Here is a 21,959-nt window from a genome sequence, read left to right as displayed (position 1 = left end):
CTAAGGCAGGCCCGAAATGATGGTAGATATTATACCACGAATAACACTCCTTAATTTTACTTGGGAGGGAGTAGGATCTGAGAATGTGAGAGGAAAAGTAACAGTCCTGAAGGCAAACATGAAGTTACAGGAGTAGGTGCTTCATATTTTTGTGGCATCTACTCCAACTGCATTTCACCTCTTCCTCAAATTAAACAAAGACTACTTTGGGAATTTCCTAGGACCAGCTATGGGAGTGTGGGGTAGGAAAAAAAAGCAGACAATCTGCTGATATCAGTCAGTAGTGCACTGGTGCAAAATGACAGCGCCTGAAGGAGAGTGAGGGTGAGAAATCCTCCAGTGGGCAGCACTGTGAGCAGTTGATCAGCTTATTCACTCTTGGTATAATAAAGGAGGGATGGCAGCTCCTCTACAACAAGGCACTGATCTGTCTGATGATTTCTTGGAAATAAAATATTACAGAATCGATGACAAGAAAGTTTGTGGATAGATCATTTGGAAGGGGTCCCAATTTTTAGTATATTGTTCTGAGTGCTAAATATAAAAAAGCCAGGAAGACTCTATTCGTAATCAGGTGGATAAGATTAGCTAATGCTCTGTGACTGTTAGTCAGCCTTTCTTCAGCTACCCCTGTGTTTATTCAAAGTGGAATCCTCAACAAGGAGGGAGGCTATACACGAATTCAGCAAATTAAATTCATCCTCACCATGGCTGTTTTGGCTTGTTAATGTTGAATGTCTAACCTTCCGACAGCAGACACCAACAACACACCCCTGCTAGGGCACCATATGCTGATGGGACCGGCCAGTCACTTTTATACAGTTTGATTCTACTGGACTATACTCATCGTGGAGGAAGTTGAGATTTGTGATTACTGAAATATACATACTTATTCTGCATGTGGCTTTGTCTTCTCTGTTTAGATTGCTCTGCCAGAAACACCACCCCAAATTTTTTTTGAATGTCATATTTACCATCATGGTATCCATCAGAGCACTGAATTTGACTGAGGAACACTTTTTTACCAAAGAATAAAATGATGTACTACGGTGACCCCATGGGATCGCTGGTTGTGTCATGTTTCCCCTTAGAAGCAACTGGCTCTCATGTAATGGTTGAATGGATCTCAGTTACTGTACTGGTCAGAATAGGCTTCTCTCCCACATGATGCAGTACTTGCATTGAACTGGGACAGATATTATGGCTAGTTCTCCCAAAGGTACACAGTTTCAGGAACAAGCAATGAAGAAGGAAATCTTAACTTACTGTTATTCCTAATGAATTACCTGAAGATCATGTTTCTCATCCCGGAAATGGTGGGTTCTATTTGAAAGGTTTTGCTTCCCAAAAGATTAATGCTTCACCCAGGAGATAAAACAGTGGTCCCATGTAGAAGTTAAGACTATAAGCTGGGCATTTGAGTTTCTTTTGCAAGAAGAGAGTAAATGATCTTGATTAATTAAGGGGCAGTTGTGTTGTGTCTATAGAGATAGGAGGAATTTGTCTGGAACGTATAGTATGTATTATATAACATATAATAAATGACAGAAAATGTAATATAAAACTGAAAGGTATATCACATATAAACACAAATGCACAGCTCCATCATTGACTCTAACATTACAATAAATGTTTTCCATGTTATCTTTATTAATCTTCTCAACAGCAATCAGAGAAAGGTATCTTCATTTTTTTCTGTTTTGCAAAGGAGGATGCTTCAGAAGATTGAGCAATTTACCCAAATTCACAGAGCTATTAAGTGGAAGAGCCAGGACTTTAACACAGATTTCTGATCCTATTGCCCAAATTTAACTGACAAATTAAAACAGACAAAATGCCACTATGCAAGACACATGAACACAGTGCCAAATTGCAACATCTACTTTAAATGTTTACATTGAAATTGAAGATGTAAAGAAAAGTGAAAATGTGAAACAAAAGTCTAAAAAACTTATAAAAAGAAAAAAAGAATACAGAAGATTTAAATTTAATAAACAAATAGAAAAAATTAATGGATAACGACACAAAAATAGTACATAAATCTAAGAGCTACTCATATAAATGAATAAAATTTGATAGGTTTATATCTAGTTTCAACAGGCATTGAGAAAATTTCTGATTTGGATGCCCATTGATTTACAATGAAGAATTGGTGATCAGAGCCACAAGTATGAGTATGGTCTTACAGCATTATTCCTGTTAATTAATCAACACTCTTGCCCCCACTGAGTTGATTTCCAAACTTGCCTATTATCTTGTTTCTGATCTTTTTCTTTCTAAAATATATTTTGATTCATTTTTTTCAAAAATTTATTTTTCTCTATCTGCCATTTATACAAGTCCAACAATAAGAATATTCTAAACTTAAAGGGAACATCAACAATTAATGCCATCTCTGAATCATAAATGTCCAATTTAATCTGTAAAAAAAATATTGTAATCTCTTGAACCACTGAAAGAGGAATGTTCCACCCATAAACCAGTAAGAAAAAGCCAGGATACAAGAAGATAAGCAGGGGTGAGTTCAGAGATTTTTTCTAACACACAGGCAGTGCAATTGTTGTAAATGCCCTCTATACTGTTTTTGACTATCATATTTGCAAGCATTTTTAATATATTTTAATATATTACAAAGTAGTCCAAGCTTGCACTATTTGGGGAGCATAGTAAGAAAAATCATAAAATACTCTATGCTGAAAAAGATACGGAATAAGATTACTGAAAGAAGTTACGGTAACTGATTCAAGAAACAATCTGTTCTTCACTGTGAAATTAGCACCTTTTCTATCATCACCAGAAACTAAAAGTAGCTGAACTCTCTTATGTCCATTGCACTGCCATTGGGAAAGACTGTTAAGCAAACTTCATCCCTCTCCACTAAAAAATACAAAAATCGAAATAAGTGCAACCCTTATCTGAAGTAACATTTGACTAGAAATACATGTAATTATATAAGATCTGTATCATATCTACACACAGAGAACACACAATATCCTTAATTCTGAATCCATGGAAGTTATATACAAGAATTATTTCACTTTTTCTATAAACACCCACATATAATAGAGATTAAATGATGGAATCTATCTATTTTAAGATCTGGACAGTGTGGAATAAAGGTGGATACTCAGGAGAAATTATCATATTGTATTTGGTTAATTATAGAAGTTTTTGTGGAGGATATAAATGTGGGAAAGAATTTTGAATGATGGTATGTGGGAGGATTAGAAGAAATGGCATTTCTATTTAAAAGATGCTTCCAAAACACAGTGTATGGGTAATAATAAAACATAGGTTTGCCTGAAAGGAGTGGGATTGTGGGGTTGGAAGCAGGTGTGTAGTCATGGAGTTCTATATTTCTTTAACTTTTATTCACATTTTTGATGCTATTAATTGTATCAACCCCTGCAAGATTAGAGTGCTTAGTCCATTTCTATTTATAAAGCTGTCACACAAATTGGAGTTGTCCTCCCGTAATGGTAGACAAATTAAATATTACGTTTTTAGGGAAACTGGTTTTCAGGTTGTATAAGAACTAGGAGATTCTTATCTTTCTCCTCCCATTCTCTTGCCTTAAAGAGAAGATTACATTCAACAATTCAGTGGCTATCAAAATTTTTGCCCCTACGTACTGAAAAAAAAATATTTTATTCTACCACCTCAACATATGTGCATGCACAATATGTGTATTAAATTTCTATTTTATAGATATTATATTTGTATTTTATGTAATGTATTATAAATATTTGTTATATATTTTCCATGTATAATATATTCATTATATATGTGGGAATATAGGCGTTCTGAAATAGCACATACTTTTCTGGTTTTTAATGTCTGTGTATTTATGTGTTGTTCTAATATAGCTTATGCCAGGAATCTCTTTTTAATCTTGATTACGATCTAATTAATGTGATAAGTCATTAGTGGGTCACATTCACAGTTTGGGAAATGCTGCCCCTCCTTGCACACAGACACTGATGTAGTTGAAAGCACTTTCTGCTCCCTCCTTTACCTTGTGTTTCATTCTCTCCATCTTCTGGGTAGCACTCCCTGGTTTTCATATTCTTCCACTCTACATGTATTCCTATTACCTCCATTTTAGAAATAGACAGACATCTAATTTCCAACTGATTTGTTGAACAGATGAGGACATTATCCATTCCTGTGTATTGTTTCCTGTGCCTGATCTCTCTACTCCGTTGGTTCTACCATTTCTCTGTGAAGTTCCAGAGAGCAGAACCTGCAACCGCACCATGGTCCTCTTTGCATGCCTATGGTTAAAAAAAAAAAATGAAGCTCCCCACTATTCCCCTTTTTCAAAATGTAGCCTTATATTGACATGGATACAAGGAATACAGTTGAGATTTTATTGGGATAACTATGAGAGTGGTATGATAGAATAAGGTAAAATCTAACTCCAAAAAATAAAAGCAATGCCCAAAGTGATAAAAGCTTTCTTATTCAATGATAGTTTGAATCCTGTTCAAAAACTATGAAAGACTATGTGTATATTTATGTGTTTATGCAACAAAAGTCTAACTATAAAATCAAATAGAAATAAATATTCTTATCAATAACCAAATGTCTAAAGATAGAAACTAAAAGAAATGGAAGCATGTCTATTGGTGTTTCCTGTAATAGAAATGCAGCTTATCCTAGGATTTGGAATAATTTATATGTAACACTCGGGATGCCTGGGTGGCTCAGTTGGTTAAGCAGCTGCCTTCGGCTCAGGTCATGATCCCAGCGTCCTGGGATCGAGTCCCACATCAGGCTCCTTGCTTGGCAGGGAGCCTGCTTCTCCCTCTGCCTTTGCCTGCCATTCTGTCTGCCTGTGCTTGCTCTCCCTCCCTCTCTCTCTAATAAATAAATAAAATCTTAAAAAAAAATTTATATGTAACACTCAAAAAAAAAAAAAGAAATTCTTACATTTTTGAAATTTACTCCACCTACTCTATCGATGTCCCCTAACTAATCCTAGAACTATTAGTACTATTTCTGTTTTCATTCTGACTCTATGCTTAAATTCTTTATTTGCTAAAATAAAACTATTACTATACCTTTCAGTAGTTCAAAATTCGACACGTCTGGTAATAGTAAATTTTTGCAATGTAATTCTGTTCCTCCCAAACCATCTTATTAAAGTTTATCTGTAATTTAATTATATGTAATTAAATTAATTATATTAATTTTAAATATATTTAATAGTGTTGAATTTTTTCTTCAAGTTTTTATTTAAATTCAAGTTAGTCAATATGCAGGATAATATTAGCTTCAAGTGTAGAATTTAGTGATTCATCACTTACATACAATACCCAGTGCTCATCACAAGCTCCCTCCTTAATCCCTATCACCCATTTAGCTCAACCCCGCCACCGATCTCCCCTCCAGTAATCCTCAGTTTGTTCTTTACAGTTAAGAGTCTGTTTTATGGTTTCCCTTTCTCTCTTTCCCCCCATGTTTTCATCTGTTTTATTTATTTATTTATTTGCTTTGTCAAATTTATTTATTTCTTTATTTATTGTGTCATGTTAGTGACCATACACTACATCATTAGTTTTTGATGTAGTATTGCACAATCCATTGCTTGCAAACAAATACCCAGTGCTCCATGTAATCCATGCCCTCCTTAGTACCCATCACTAGACTGACCCATCTCCCCAGCCCCCTGCACCTCCATAACCCTCAGTTTGTTTCTCAGAAGTACGTCTCCCATTCTGATTTCTCCCCTTTCACTTTCCCCTTCCTTCTCCTAATGTCCTCTATGCTATTCCTTATGTTCCACAAATAAGTGGAACCATATGATAATTAACTTTCTCTGACTTATTTCACTCAGCATAATCTCCTCCAGTCCCATCTATGTTGATGCAAAAGTTGGGTATTCATCCTTTCTGATGGCTTAGTAATATTCCATTATGTATATGGACCACACCTTCTGTATCCATTCGTCTGTTGAAGTGCATCTTGGCTCTTTCCATATATTGGCTATTGTGGACATTGCTGCTATGAACATTGGGGTACAGGGGTCCTTCTTTTCACTACATCTGTATCTTTGGGTTAAATACCCAGTAGTACAATTACTGGATCATAGGGTAGCTCTATTTTTAATGTTTTGAGGAACCTTCACACTCTTTTCCAAAATGGCTGCACCAACTTGCAATCCCACCAACAGTGTAAGAGGGTTCCCCTTTCTCCACAACTTCTCCAACATTTGTTGTTTCTTGCCTTGTCAATTTTTGCTATTCTAATTAGTGTAAGGTGGTATCTTAAAGCAGTTTTGATTTGAATTTCCCTGATGGCTAATGTTGATGAACACTTTTTCATGTATCTGTTACCCATTTGTATGTCTTCTTTGGAGAAGTGTCTGCTCACATCTTCTGATCATATTTTGACTTGATTATTTGTTTTTTAGATGTTAAGTTTGAGAAGTTCTTTATAGATCTTAGCTATCAGCCCTTTGTTTGTAGTGTCATTTGTAAATATCTTCTCCCATTCTGTAGGTTGCCTCTTTCTTTTGTTGACTGTTTCCTTTGCTGTGCAGAAGATATTTATCCTGAAGAAGTTTCAAAAGTTCATTTTTGCTTTTGTTTCCCCTGCCTTTGGAGATGTGTCTTGAAAGAAGTTGCTGTGGTCAATGTCAAAATGTTACTGTTTATTTTTTTTCCTCCAGATTTTGATGGATTCCTGTTTCTTTTTTTTTTTTTTTAAGGTTTTATTTATTTATTTGACACGGAAAGTGAGATCACAAGTAGGCAGAGAGGCAGGCAGAGATAGAAGGGAAAGCAGGCTCCCTGCTAAGCAGAGAGCCCGATGCGGGGCTTGATCCCAGGACCCTGAGATCGTGATCTGAGCCAAAGGCAGAGGCTTAACCCACTGAGCCACCCAGGCGCCCTGGATTCCTGTTTCAAATGGAGGTCTTCCATCTATTTTGAGTTTATCTTTGTGTATGGTGTAAGGGAATGGTCAAGTTTCATTCTTCTGTATTTAGCTATCCAGTTTTCCCAGCACCCATTTATTGAAAAGACTGTCTTTCTTCCATTGGATATTTTTTCCTGCTTTGTTAAAGATTAGTTGACCATAGAATTGAGAGTCCATATCTGGCCTCTCATTGGTCTATGTGTCTGTTCTTGTGCCAGTACCATGCTGTCTTTCCTGGTTCCATGCAAATTTTAGGATTATTTGTCTCAGCATTTTGAAAAATGCCATTGGTATTTTGATTGGCATGACATTGAAAATATAGATTGCTCTGGCCAGCATAGACATTTTAACAGTGTTTATTCTTCCAATATATGAGCATGGAATGTTTTCCCATCTTTTTGTGTCTTCTTCAATTTCTTTCATGAGTGTTTTGTAGTTCCTAGAGTACAGATCCTTTACCTCTTTGATTAGGTTTATTCTAAGGTAGCTTATGGGTTTTTTTGCTATTATAGAAGGAATTGATTCTCTAATTTCTCTTTCCACAGTTTCATTGCTAGTGTATAAGAAAGCAACTGCTTTCTGTGCACTGATTTTGTATCTTGACACATTGCTGAATTGCCATATGAGTTCTAGTAATTTGGTGATGGAGATATTGGGGTTTTCCACATAGAACATGATGTCATCTGTGAAGAAAGAGAGTTTGACGTCTTCTTTGCCAATTTGAATACCTTTTTTTTCTTTTTGTTGTCTGATGCTGTTGCTAGGACTTCTAGCACTATGTTGAATAATCGTGGCAAGAGTGGGCATCCTCCTTGTGTTCCTGATCTCAATGGGAAGGGTCTCAGCTTTTCCCCATTGAGAATGATAATCACTGTGGATTTTTCATAGATGGATTTTATGAAGTTCAGGAATGTTCCTCCCTCCCTATACTCTAAAAAGTTTTAATCAGGAAAGGATGCTATATTTTGACAAGTACCTTTTCTGCATCAATTGAGAGGACCATGTGGTTCTTGTCTCTTCTCTTATTTATGTGTTCTATCTTATTGATTGATGTGCAAATGTTGAACCACTCTCATATCCCAGGGATAAATTCCACCTGGTCGTGATAGATAATCCTTTTAATATATTGTTGGATCTTATTAGCTAGGATCTTGTTTAGAATTTTGGCATCCGTATTCATGAGCTATATTGGTCTGAAATTCTTTTTGATGGGGTCTTTGCCTGGTTTGGGATCAAGGTAATGTTGGCCTCATAGAGAGTCTAGAACTTTTCCTTCTGTTTCTATTTTTTGAAACAGATTCAGGAGAATAGGTATTATTTCTTTTATGAATGTTTGGTAGAATTCCCCAGGAAATCCTTCAGGTTCTGGACTCTTGTTTTTTGGGAGTTTTTGGTTACTGCTTCAGTCTTTTTACTGGTTATGGGTCTATTCAGGCTGTCAATTTCTTCCTGTTTCAGTCTTAGTAGTTTATAGGTTTCTAGGAATGCATCCATTTCTTCCAGGTTGCTTAATTTATTGTCATATTGTTGTTGATAATAATTTCTGATCATTGTATTTTTTTCCTTGTGTTAATCATGATCTCTCCCCTTTCATTCATAATTTTATTAATTTGGTCCTTTCTCTTTTTGGGAGGGATAATTCTGGCCAGTGGCTTATCGATCTTATGAATTCTTTCAAAGAACCAGCTTCTAATTTGTTAATGTGTTTTTTTTTTTAATTTCTAGTTTCTAATTCATTGATCTCTGCTCTAATCTTAATTATTTCCCTTCTCATGCATGGGTTGGGTTCAATTTGTTGTTGATTCTCCAGATCTTTAAGGTGTAAAGATAGTTTGTATATTTGGGATTTTTCTTTTTCTTTTCTTTTTTTTTTTTTGAATGAGGCTTGGATGGCTATGTATTTCCCCCTTAGGACCTCCTTTGCTGTATCCCATAGGTTTTGTATCGATGTGTCTTCATTCTCATTGGTTTCCATGAATTGATTAAGTTCCTTTTTGATTTCCTCATTGATCCAAACATTCTTGAGCAGGATGGTCTTAGCTTCCAAGTGTTAGAATTTCTTCCAAACTTTTTCTTGTGATTGAGTTCCAGTTTCAAAGCACTGTGATCTGAGAATACAGAGGGAATAATCTCCAATCTTTTGGTATTGGTTGAGACCTGATTTGTGACCTAGTAGGTGGTCTATTCTGAAGAAAGTTCCATGTGACTCAAGAAGAGTTAATATTCTGTTGTTTTAGGCTGGAATGTTCTGTATTGATCTTTGAGGTCCATCTGGTCCAGTGTGCCATTGAAAGCTCTTGTTTCTTTATTGATTTTCTGCTTAGTTGATCTGTTTATTGCAGAGAGTGGAATGTTAAGGTCTCCTACAATTAATGTAATATCAATATGTCTCTTTATTTTGGTTAACAGTTGGCTTATGTAGTTGGCTGCTCCCATGTTGCGGACATAGATATTTACAATTGTTAGATTTTCTTGTTGTATAGACACTTAAAGAATGACATAGTGTCCTTCTGTATCTCTGACTATCTCTGTAACTTTAGCTTAAAATCTAATTTGTCTGATATTAGAAAGCAGCAGTAGAAAGCTGCTACCCCAGTTTTCTTTTGAGATCCGTTGGCATGAAAGATAGTTCTCCATCCCTTCACTTTCAGTCCGGATGTACATTTAGGCTCAAAATTAGTCTCTCATAGACAGCATATGGATGGGCCCTGTCTTTTTATCCAATCTGTAACCCTGTGCCGTTTTATGGGAGCATTTAGGCTGTTCACATTGAGAGTGATTATTGACAGATAAGATTTTATTGTTATCATGTTGCCTGTGAAGTCCTTGTTTCTACGGATTATCTCTGTATATAACTGTTTTATATAACTCTTGGGGTCTTTCTCCTTCTATAGAACCCCCTTTAATATTTCTTGCAGGGCCACCTTAGTGGTCATGTATCATTCAGTGTCTGCCAGCCCTGGAAGCTTCTTATCTCTCCATCTGTTCTGAATGACATCCTTGCCAGATAAAGAATTTTTAGCTGTATGTTCTTCTCATTTAGTACCTGAATATGCCTTGCCAGCCCTTTCTGCCAAGTCTCTATGGACAGGTCTGACATTATTCTGATGTTCCTCCTCCTGTACAAAAGGCATCTCTTCCCACTAACTGCCCTTAAAATGGTTTTCTTGGTTCTAAGATTTGCAAGTATTACTAGTGTATACCTGGACATTTGTCCACTCTCACTGATCTTGGGGGGTGTCCTCCCTGACTCTATGACATGATTGCTTGTTTCATTCCCCAGGTTGGGGAAATTCTCAGCTACAATTTGTTCAAATATATTTTCTAGTCCTCTCTCTCTCTCCACCACTTCAGAGATCCCAATAATTCTGACATTGGAGAATTTCATGGTGTCATTTATTTCTCTAATTCTGTCTTCACGGATTTTAAGCTGTTTGTCCTATTCCTCCTTCTCCTCATCAGTCTGTCTTCAAGATTACTAGTTCATTCTTCTGCCTCAGTTACCCTAACTCTTAGAGTATCTAGATTAGATTGTATCTCACTGATACAAGTTTTTAAGTTTTGCCAAATCTGCTATCACTTCTGCCCTTAAAATCTATGTTGCCATTAATAGTTTTCTCCAGCTGACTATTGTCTTCATAACTGCTACTCTGAAGTCTATTTCTGACATCATACTTAGATCCATATCCATTAGATCTGATGAAGAGGCCATTGTCTCTGGGTCTTTTCTTTGTTGAGAATTCCTCCTCCTTGTCATTCTGTTGAGTTGTGGTTGAGGGGATGTACAGTCAAAAATTTCAATCACTATCCAGGCAAGGTGTATCCTGGGAAGTTTCAGAAGAATAGGAAGTCACCACCAATAATAAAAGAAAAGAAAAAAAAAGCCAAAACCATATCTTTTGTCCCAAGAGTAAGATCTATAAAGTATAAAAACAAAATCAAACAAATAAACAAAATACCAACACAAGAAAAAACAATCCAAAATAAAAAGGAGGGGGTGGCAGGAAGGTGGTTATAATCCCTCAGTATGGGTGAGTAAGGGTATTTCAATTCTTCCTGGGTGTATCTTGTTATCTTTGTTTGAGAATTCAACTTTCCAGAGATACACAGAAATTAAAACTAGTTTATATAAAATATATAAAATTGAGTAGGGAAAAAAGGACTACTTTGAAGCTTTATATCTATATCTATATCTATATTATAGCTACAGATATAAAGAAAAAGAAAAAAGTGTATGAAAATGTTCAAGTCAAAAAGTTACTATGAAATTTGCTGTATTAAATATCTAGTTGAAATGATAAGTAGGCAAAAAAAAGTATCATGAAAAATAATTAAAAGAGAGAGAGAGAGAAGTTGTATCTAAGAAATACACAGGCTGTTAGACAATAGCTTAATATATTGTTTTCCCTGGTGTTGGAGTTTTACAGTTTTATGGGAACCCTGTGGTTGTTGTCCTCTTCTTTCTTCAGCTTGTCTTCTGGGGGAGGAACCTGCTGTATTGCTGTTCCATCAGTCCTGCTTGGGCATAGTTGCCCTGCAGGCTATCAAGGGGCTGGGCTCCATGGAAACTATTTTTGGGGGCTTTTTTCTGTGGAGGCTCTTATTCTCTGGCGGCTTTTCGCAACTTTTTGGAGGGTCAGAGCAAAGTAAACTGTCCGCACCCAGACCTTTGCCTTAGAGAGAAGCAGACTGCTCATCTCTGAATCCTCCAGAACACAGACACACCCTCTGCAAGCTCTGGTGAACACTGCAGGCTTCCACAGGTAGTGCGTGCCCCCAAGTGACCCTTTCAGTGGTCCCCCAAGGCCCTTTTTGTCTCTGTACCCCTGTGCCACCAAAACCATGAGCAATACAGTCTGGGCAAGCCTGGCAACAGTGGCTGTGGATCCTGGGACCGTGGGCTCCAGTCCAAGCCTGGTCCTCTCTGCCGCAGTGGCAGAGGTGGCAGCAGTGGCTGTGGTGGCAGTGGTAGCCATTGGTCCCAGGGACCCAGACTCAAGTACTCGTGGGGTCCTCTCAGCCCCAAGGGGTGGTGGAGGCAGCCACAGAGGTGGGACCCAGGGGACCCAGGAACCACTGACTGAAGCTGCCAGCCCCAGGGACTACTAACTCAACTCCGTGCTGGGTCCTCTCAGGCACAGGTGGGTGGCAGCTGCAGCTGGTCCCAGGACCGTGGGCTTAGATCTGTGCCTGCAGCATCCCAAGGGTTCCCCTCCCCCATCCCAGCAATTGTCCATTAAGCCCTTTTGTTCTATTTGAGTGTTACTATCAGTCCCTCCTCATCCCACAGCCACTGGTTCCCAAGGTATCACTGGTCCTCAAGCACAGGGCACTTTTGCATTGGGGTATTACTTTCCAATAGCTCCCTTCTGGTGGCTCCCTCCCCCTTCTGTTTATCCTCCTGATATCTTTCTGCACAATCTCACCTCTGTCTTTTGTACCTCTCAGCTGATGATCTGCTGTCCCATAGAGATCCAAACATATATGATCTTACATCTCAGGCAGGATTTATGGGTGTCCAGAGTGCTCTGGTGGATATCCAGCTCAAATCAGGGGACCAAATGAAATAGGGTCCCCTACTCCTTTGCAATTTTGTCCCCCTCCTCCATCTGTTTTGTTTCTTAAATTCCACAGGAATGAAATCATATGGTATTTGTCTTACTCTGACTTATTTTGCTTAGCATAATACTCTCTAGTTCCATCCATGTCAGTACAATTAACAGGATTTCATTCTTTCTTATGGCTGAGTAATACTCCATTATATATGGTATAAGTGGTAATTCCATATCTCTAATTATGGAAAGAGCCCAAATGTCCATTGGCTGATGAATACACAAAGAAGAAGTGGTATATATATATATATACCACTTCTTCTTTGTCAATTAGTCAAATTATGGAAAGAGCCCAAATGTCCATTTTTGTTTGAGAATTCAAATTATCAAAGGCATATGATCATAATATACTCTTAAACATCTCAGAAATACAAACCCATAAGTGGGTAGGTTTCTATAGGTCTTCGTATTATAAAAATATAGCTATCTGTAACAACTTCTGAGGTTTTGAATTAGTGAAAGTTACTCTTTTAGGTATCATTTTTAAACATTTTACAATTTTTTAAAAAGATTTCATTTATTTGACAGACAGAGATCACAAGTAGGCAGAGAGTCAGGCAGAGAGAGAGAGAGAAGGAAGCAGGCTCCCTGCTGAGCAGAGAGCCCGATGCGGGGCTCGATCCCAGAACCCTGGGATCATAACCTGAGCCGAAGGCAGAGGCTTTAACCACTGAGCCACACAGGCACCCGTCTAAGGATATTTTTAGTAAATATCCTTGCCATATACATATCCTTATTAAATTTAAAGATAATACAAAAGTGAAAAATTGTATGCTGGATGACAAAATAAGAACTCAAGAAGTTTTCTATAGAGTGAGAGATTGAAAAGAGTTGCCCCAAACCATACAACGATATTTAACACATTAAAATATCACATACATTTTGATTCAAAGTTTCTTTTGAATCATATTGTACCTAAAAAATCACAGCATCTGGTTGAATACAAGTCCACAACACGAACCAATGGTAGAACCCATCTTCTGGAAAGACATCAACATAAGCTCAGACTGTTAGCAGTTTTCATGCCTTAGAAAGGAATCATTCCTTTACATAGGTTAAACCACATCTAGGTTGTTATTCTGCTTATCTTTAGACACAACTTTTGAAGTACAAAATCAAATTACATTATCCAGAAAAGAACAACCAGGATGATAATGGGTTTTTGAAACTACAGAAAATAGCAGTAAAGGGAAAAGGTAAATGGGGAGAGAGAATATGTTAAATATATCCAAAATGGAAATTTTGTCATGTGAAAGAAATATTAGATTTATTCTCTGAAATTCTGCAGCATAGAACTAGTATCGATGTATATAAAGTAGGATAGCACATTTTGATTAAGTATGAAGAATAAAATTGTGATAATTAAAGCTAAGAATGAAAACATGTATCAGATCTTGGTGTATTCCATCTACATCATTAGAAGTATTCCAACATGTATTTTCCCTTAACATTGTCAACTCATATACCAAGGATTATGTTATTATTTCTATGGCATTCTAGGATTCTAACTTATTCTGCGGGGTGACACAGTTTCATTTAGACAGCAGAACTCTCTAAGTGAGACATAATGTTCTTAAATTGCTTTGTCTAAAAGAAAAGAATCTAAAACATACTCAAATATAAACTTCGAAACTGATATTCATAAACCAGATGCAAAATCATGTCTCATTAATTCATTCCATCTAAAACAGTGAGATTTCCTTTTTAAAAAGGTAAGTCCAGGGGCGCCTGGGTGGCTCAGAGCGTTAAGCCTCTGCCTTCAGCTCAGGTCATGATCTCAGGGTCTTGAGATCGAGCCCCATGTCGGGCTCTTTGCTCAGAGGGGAGCCTGCTTCCTCCTCTCTCTGCCTGCCTCTCTGCTTACTTGTGATCTCTCTCAAATAAATAAATAAAATATTTAAAAAAAAAAAAAGGTAAGTCCAAACTTCCAAAAGATTTAGGTTTTGCAATCTTAGCCCTCTCAAAAAAAAAAATGAAAGAAGGAGAAGAAAAACAAAATCTGTACGATCTGTAACCTTTTAGACATCACTTTACCAACCTCTGACATATAACATTTCAAAATGTAAAATAAAACCAACATAATAAAAAAACAGGGAAAAAATAGATTCACTGGCAGCTAATAGGGAAAATTTTATCTTATCTAACAGATAGTATTGGCTATCTTAAAGGGTAAATTTCGTGGGCTTTCATTATAGAAGGAAAAGAAACATTATAATACGTAATGTAGGGGGAAAAAAAAAGAAGAAGCCTGCATCGGATTTTTATAGAATACATTCCTCTTTTTTTCCTCCATAATAGAAAAAAATCAGCTGGCTATGGGTTATACGGACATGCTGTTTAAAATGAAAGGCTGACATCTGAATCCAAGTCAAGGAATAAAAGCATCACCTTATATATTTACTCAGGAATCACAAAAGTTCATTTTAAGGTTAAGAAGCTTGCATAATAGAAACTTTTTACGAATGTTTATTCTAAGTTTGGCTACAGTATACGTATATAAAATGCCTAAAATTGAATCCTTGATTGGGCAAATGTAGTGTCTTTGAAGTTACATAAACTATTTAGTAATGCGTTAGCATTCATCATTGCCTGTTTTAAACATGAAGAGTTTTAATTTATGTTATTTTTCAGTTCTGTGACCTGATGGATCTCCTTAAGAGCACTTTATTAAATAGTGCCTTCCTAATGTTAGGAGTAATATTATGGAATTAGGAGATTTGAAATGTTTTATTTTTACCTCCAGAATAATATTTTTCTGTTAGATTTTAAAATAATTCCTTTTTTCTTTAACCATTAATGTTTCCTTTAAAAACTGAAGGAAATATTTTATATTCATGTTTTTACTTGATGTGTAGTTTTTTTATTTGGTGCCAACATTTGACATTTTTTAAAAAGAGACAATTAACCCTGGAGTTATACAATAAAATGATAAGAAAAGTTTAGTCTACACAATTGCATCTTATAAGGGAGCAATAAGGTATCTAAGTCATGAATAAATTTAGGTGAACACTATTCTTATGTTATGTTCTTATGCATATGTTGTAAAAACCTTTCTGGAAGGCATTTTGGAAATGAATATAAAGCCAGCTAATGTACTTATACTTTGACCCAACAATTCTAGCTCTCATAAAAGCTGGAAATAATCTAAAGAGCGTTCAATAATAATTTTAGAATATCCGTAATTGTATAACCATAAAGTAATGCGCAATTCAAATTTAATTAACATGAAAACATACTCAAGTGAAAAGACCAGGTTATGTGTAACCTGGACATTTAAATGTGAATACGAAAAATAGTATGTAAAAGAATGCTAACTCTTAACAATGACCACGGCTGAGTTCAGGAGAGTAGAGTATGGCTTGGAGTATGAGCAGTTATGCAGGTCTTTTAAAAATATTTATTAAAAAAAATTTTTCTTATCACATTATCTTATCACATTTTCACAAATCTTATCACATTTTCTTATCACATTAAACTTAATGTGATTTAATTAATTAAACTTAATGTGATTCTTATCACATTAAATTCCTAACATTCTAATGTAAGGAAAAGGTTGATCATTCAAAAAGCTTTATAAAATTATTTTAAAAGTAGCTTATTTTTCAGTGTAATTTTTAATCACTCTAAGCATAATAAAACATCCCCAAAATATTAATGATCATGTTCTTGTTTTATTCCAGGATGCTAAATCCTTTGCTGCCATCTTTTGGAAGTAGGTTACTAATGCATGCTATGGATTTCTTTTAACCTGGAAGACTTCCCAGATTAGGAAAATTTATATTCTCGCAGAAGTGAAATGCTAAAGCAAAATTAGATTTTCTCCATAGTGTTGAAAAATTTGTTTTATTCACACTAGCTACAGCTGGATTCTGGCCTCTCTTTCTTTGAAAATCCTGAAAGGGGTGATCTTTTACAAGGAAACTCTGACTGACCAATGCCTGGACTTTCCTCAACACTGTGTCTTAATTCCTCAGAAACTCGAGCATTTTTTGTGCAAAAACAGTAATAGTTTGTCTTTTTCTATCCCCAAACCAGATTTATCTTAAGGTGAAGGTGCACAAAGCAGGAAGGTACTGAGCAACTCCAAAAAGGTAGATGAAAGAGGGAGCTACACTTGGAAGAAATGACATGTAAAACCATTTCCACAGTGTGGGCTAATAGATCAGGAAAGAAAGAACACACTAGCACAACTTCCCAAGTAAGAATAATGTCATTGTGTGTATGAAAACATTAATAAAATTAAAGATTTCTTAAAACTTCAGTAGCATCATAAAGTCAATATAACAAACCAGTCTTGTCCAACATTTCACAGAGGAAAATAACTACCTGATTATCAAGTTGAATAATATTTTTTCAAAACTACCTGAGTCTCAAGATGGTACATTAGACATGCTGGTATAATAGACTAACAGTGGCTGGTTTCCTTCATTCATCGGAAGCTGATAAACACTTTTAATCAGTGTAGTTGTTTATCGCTGGCTTCTTCAAGATTCCAACACTTTCCTTCTAGAAGTTCTCACCTCGGAAGTCGGCACTGGTATTGAGTAATGCACTTGCATCTTGGTTGTTTACTCTCATTCTCTTCCAACATGAGCATTCAGTGTTTAATATATATATAGTCCTTATAATTTGACATCAGTGAAGATTTGCTTTTTTGTGGTGGACTTCTCAAAATGCTAGACATGTGCTTTATTTATTCACCCAGGACTGGCTGTGAGTACATCCTTCGTCTCTAACTTGTGCTGCCAGTCACAAGACAATAAATAATTTGCTTGCTGAGCGGAGGGCAGGGAACTTTTGAAGAAGTCATTCCTCAGTTGCTTTATGATTGGAAATAGATCTTCTCATTCACCTTGTGACCTGAAAAGCAACACACTATCATTTTGTTCAAATTCTTATATCTGCAATGAGATAGACTTCACATTCATAGACCATTTCCTCTGCTTAAAATATACTTCTGATCTCTCTTACTTCCTAAACTCATTAATCAACTCACACTTAGTTTCTCTGTGAAAACTTATTAGTGTCTTCAGGAAGAATTCTTTGCTCTCTCTTGAGACCTTCTCTCTTTGTACTTCTACAGAGAAATTAGCACAATGTATAATCACTGTGTGCTTACCCAACCTTCTAGCTGTCTCTGGTCTATAAGATCTCTAGGCAGAGACCTACTCTGGTTTACATTTGAACTCTCTGGATCTGACCTAGACTGTTATTGATATGGATGTACTAAATGAATGAACGAATGAGTGAAAGCAAGGCTGAGAAGTGAAAAAGGCATAAACTCAAAAAATACTTGTTAAGCAAATATGTCTGAGATCAAATATATACTTGAAAAAAGAAAAACAAAATAAAGAGAAGATGTTATATAAGCTACTGAAATTGTGTGTGTTGTACTGCCTTTTTATTTTAATTGAGTATATGTGGCCTTTGGGAATGTTTCAAAAATTATTTTTCATTTAAAATGCCATTTGTTTATGCATGAGTTCATGCAACAATTATGCATTTATTGCAAATTATGTGTTAGATAAAATCATAGTATTAATTCAGGTATTATATAATGTCATTTTTAACATATTATACTGAAGCTACCTGAAAATATTGATAAAGTACATAATATTCTACTGCTTAAGATAACAGTAGGAAAATACTGTGCTTTAGGTTTTGTTTAGAAATAAGATTGAGGTCAGGTTAACTGCTTTTGTTTACTATAGCTTTGTAAGTCATAGTTGGATATTGTTTATTAATTATTTTGTACTAAGTTGAAATTAAAAATCCAGTGGGTTCTATGGAAAAGAGTATTTTAAAGGCTTTTTCATTAATATTTTGTGTGACTTTTATTTTCTTAAATCACATGTAAATGAAAACTACGTATTAGGCGGGTGGATTAAAAATGAACAGTTTTTGTTAACTGTTTCCTTTGCTGTGCAAAAGCTTTTGATCTTGATGAAATCCCAAAAGTTCATTTTTGCCTTTGCTTCCCTTGCCTTTGGCGATGTTCCTAAGAAGATGTTGCTGCGGCTGAGGTCGAAGAGGTTGCTGCCTGTGTTCTCGTCAAGGATTTTGATGGATTCCTTTCTCACATTGAGGTCCTTCATCCATTTTGAGTTTATTTTTGTGTGTGGTGTAAGGAAATGGTCCAATTTCATTTTTCTGCACGTGGCTGTCCAATTTTCCCAACACCATTTATTAAAGAGGCTGTCTTTTTTCCATTGGACATTCTTTCCTGCTTTGTCAAAGATTAGTTGACCATAGAGTTGAGGGTCTATTTCTGGGCTCTCTATTCTGTTCCATTGGTCTATGTGTCTGTTTTTGTGCCAGTACCATGCTGTCTTGATGACGACAGCTTTGTAATAAAGCTTGAAGTCCGGAATTGTGATGCCACCAACTTTGGCTTTCTTTTTCAATATCCCTTTGGCTATTTGAGGTCTTTTCTGGTTCCATATAAATTTTAAAATTATTTGCTCCGTTTCTTTGAAAAAGATGGATGGTACTTTGATAGGAATTGCATTAAATGTGTAGATTGCTTTAGGTAGCATAGACATTTTCACAATATTTATTCTTCCAATCCAGGAGCATGGAACATTTTTCCATTTCTTTGTGTCCAGAATGGGAGAAGATATTTGCAAATGACATATCAGATAAAGGACTAGTGTCCAAAATCTGTAAAGAACTTAGCAAACTCAACACCCAAAGAACAAATAATCCAATCAAGAAATGGGCAGAAAACATGAACAGACATTTCTGCAAAGAAGACATCCAGATGGCCAACAGACACATGAAAAAGTGCTCCATATCACTTGGCATCAGGGAAATACAAATCAAAACCACAATGAGATATCACCTCACACCAGTCAGAATGGCTAAAATCAACAAGTCAGGAAATGACAGATGCTGGCAAGGATGCAGAGAAAGGGGAACCCTCCTACACTGTTGGTGGGAATGCAAGCTGGTGCAACCACTCTGGAAAACAGCATGGAGGTTCCTCAAAATGTTGAAAATAGAACTGCCCTATGACCCAGCAATTGCACTACTGGGAATTTACCCTAAAGATACAAACGTAGTGATCCAAAGGGGCACGTGCACCCGAATGTTTATAGCAGCAATGTCCACAATAGCCAAACTATGGAAAGAACTTAGATGTCCATCAACAGATGAATGGATAAAGAAGATGTGGTATATATACACAATGGAATACTATGCAGCCATCAAAAGAAACGAAATCTTGCCATTTGCGACAACATGGATGGAACTAGAGCGTATCATGCTTAGTGAAATAAGTCAAGCGGAGAAAGACAACTATCATATGATCTCCCTGATATGAGGGAGTGGTGATGCAACATGGGGACTTAAGTGGGTAGGAGAAGAATCCATGAAATAAGATGGGATAGGGAGGGAGACAAACCATAAGTGACTCTTAATCTCACGAAACAAACTGTGGGTTGCTGGGAGGAGGGGGGTTGGGAGAAGGAGGGTAGGGTTATGGACATTGGGGAGGGTATGTGCTTTTGGGTAAATTGGAAGGGGAGGTGAACCATGAGAGACTATGGACTCTGAAAAACAATCTGAGGGGTTTGAAGTGGGGGGGTGGAAGGTTGGGGTACCAGGTGGTGGGTATTATAGAGGGCACAGTTTGCCTGGAGCACTGGGTATGGTGAAAAAATAATGAATACTGTTTTTCTGAAAATAAATAAATTGGAAAAAAAATGAACAGTTTTTTTGAATGGATATAAATATTCAACATGAACAAATTGGGACTTCGCGTATTAGGATGATGTAGATCCTGTCTTCTCACTGTGGGCTCAGGTACCACAATGGAATCATACTTGTTTATTTTTTTTTAAAGATTTTATTTATTTATTTATTTGACAGAGAGAGAGAGAGAGATCACAAGTAGGCAGAGATGCAGGAAGAGAGAGGGGGAAACAGGCTTCCTGCTGAGCAGAGAGCCTCATGCGGGGCTCCATCCCAGGACCCTGAGATCATGACCTGAGCAGAAGGCAGAGGTTTAACCCACTGAGGCACCCAGGCGCCCCATCATACTTATTTATTAAAAACTTATATGAATTAGAAAGTTAACAGTAACTGTTTAGGAATGAGAAATCTCACTCAAAAATGTTTGAAAATTCCAAAATTAAGCAAATGTTGATCAAACTTCATTTTCCGAACAAGTGGAACATGAACCAAACATATTTTTGAAAAAGTTGAATTGTAAATGTTGTAAATGTTGCTAAAAGCATAATTTTTAACTAAATTTCATATTTTTGTGCACATTTAGTTTTCAATACATTTGTTTATTAAACCATATATCTCAATGGGATTTGTTTATGAATAATTGTTGAATGAGTGAAAAATTAATAAATTTTAGAGATATGGGAAAAAATACCAGGTACAACTTTAATTACTGGTCAATATATTTATTTGGACAATTTAGCTTGGATTAAATCTTTTAAATTAAAAATAGTACAAAATCCATGTTATTTTGAAGTCTTTAAAGAAGTGTTTGTCTTTTGTTTATTGAAGGATTCCCTATGCTAAGTAAGTGATCTTGATCTGGGTTCCTTTAGCAGCATGTGGTGCTCCAGTCTTAGACCATTTTGTTTATTGACTGGTTTGATTTTAACCAGATTATCCACTTCCCATACAAAGGGGGAAGCTTTACATTAAAAAAATACTTGGAATGGGTTTTCACCTGTGTCCACAAGGGATGATTTCTTTCCAGGGGCTTTGTGACTGAGTTGCATAAAAAGTGTATCTAATATTGACTGAATGCAATCCTAGGCGCCCTTGCAGGTATCCCACCTGCGTTATTCCATTGGGTACTCACAGCAACCCTCTAAGGTGGCTATCATCATCATTATATTTTTCCCAGAAAAGGAAACTGGAGCGTAATTTGCCTGACATCACACGGGTATAGGGAAGGAGTACCGGGATTCAATAGAGCAGCTCCTCCCCTCAGCCAGCAAATGTCACTATGTAGCTATTCTGTCAGTGCACTATTCCGATTCACAGAACTACACATCCCAACTCTGGCAAAACGGTAAATGTGCTTTGGCTCGAGCAGCACGTGGAGGTAAGGATCTCGCTCCACGAGAAAACTCAAGGCTCCTGCTTCCGGGTGGGAGCCGGAGGGGCCTGTCTCCTAGGCAACAGCTGTAACGCTTGGGACGACAAAGCACCCTTTTCCAGGGACCCAAAGGGGTGACGTCATTTCCTTCAGCCGTTCCTTCCGCAACGCTTCAGGCGGAAGAGCGGCTTTGGGTACCCGAGAGACCTGGCGGTTGGGAAGTCACTTCCTTCCGGAGACGCGGTTTCCTAGCAACCGTCTCCCATCTCCGCATTTTAGTCCCTCCCCTTTGCTCAGTCCGGTGCTCAGTTCGGTGCGGTTCCCGAGAGCCGGCAGGCCCAGGTCAGGGCGGGAGGCTCCGG

At 36.8% G+C, this 21,959-nt stretch overlaps 1 protein-coding gene across 1 annotated transcript in view; it reads left to right on the top strand.

Annotated features, from left to right (window-relative positions):
* The first annotated feature begins 21,867 nt into the window (after window positions 1–21,867).
* The window catches only part of MAP9 (microtubule associated protein 9), a 35,116-nt gene continuing 35,024 nt past the window's right edge, over window positions 21,868–21,959 (top strand). The window contains exon 1 of the mRNA XM_044224664.1: window positions 21,868–21,939. The gene's annotated coding sequence lies outside the window, so the exon portion shown is untranslated. The remainder of the gene's footprint in view (window positions 21,940–21,959) is intronic.

This window comes from Neovison vison, chromosome 11, assembly GCF_020171115.1.
Source record: "Neovison vison isolate M4711 chromosome 11, ASM_NN_V1, whole genome shotgun sequence".
Lineage (NCBI taxonomy): Eukaryota > Metazoa > Chordata > Mammalia > Carnivora > Mustelidae > Neogale > Neogale vison.
The sequence above is the reverse complement of the archived record's forward strand: the minus strand, read 5'-3'. Positions and strand labels throughout refer to the sequence as shown.